The following is a 526-nucleotide window of genomic DNA, read 5'->3' as shown; positions in this document are numbered from 1 at the left end:
AATAACAAACAAATTTTAATCACTCTAAGCGGTGGATCACTCGGCTCATGGGTCGATGAAGAACGCAGCAAACTGTGCGTCATCGTGTGAACTGCAGGACACATGAACATCGACATTTTGAACGCATATCGCAGTCCATGCTGTTATGTACTTTAATTAATTTTATAGTGCTGCTTGAACTACATATGGTTGAGGGTTGTAAGACTATGCTAAATAAGTTGTTTGAAAATTTTACGAAATGTTCAAGCATATTGTATATTATTGGATATATGTACACTTATGTACAAAAATATTCATAATATTGACATTAAATGGAAATGCATTATCTATCTCTCATTGTTGTATATATTTGTGTGAGAATAACGAAGAAAATATGTTATTTTTTTCCTTATTGGATCAAATAATACTGAGGAATGTCTAGCATAAAAAATGATTTATTTTTTTCATCTAGAATTGCCTCTTATTAATGATTTGAAAGGAACGTTGTTGTAAAAATAAATATTATTATTCGTGGTGTTTGTTATAA

At 30.2% G+C, this 526-nt stretch overlaps 1 pseudogene; it reads left to right on the top strand.

Moving 5' to 3' along the window:
* Nucleotides 1-20: 20 nt before the first annotated feature.
* Nucleotides 21-199, top strand: LOC117591793 (annotated as a pseudogene).
* Nucleotides 200-526: the final 327 nt, after the last annotated feature.

This window comes from Drosophila guanche, unplaced genomic scaffold (genome assembly GCF_900245975.1).
Source record: "Drosophila guanche unplaced genomic scaffold, DGUA_6, whole genome shotgun sequence".
Taxonomy (NCBI): domain Eukaryota; kingdom Metazoa; phylum Arthropoda; class Insecta; order Diptera; family Drosophilidae; genus Drosophila; species Drosophila guanche.
Note: the sequence above shows the minus strand (reverse complement) of the source record. Positions and strands in the feature narration are given on the sequence as shown.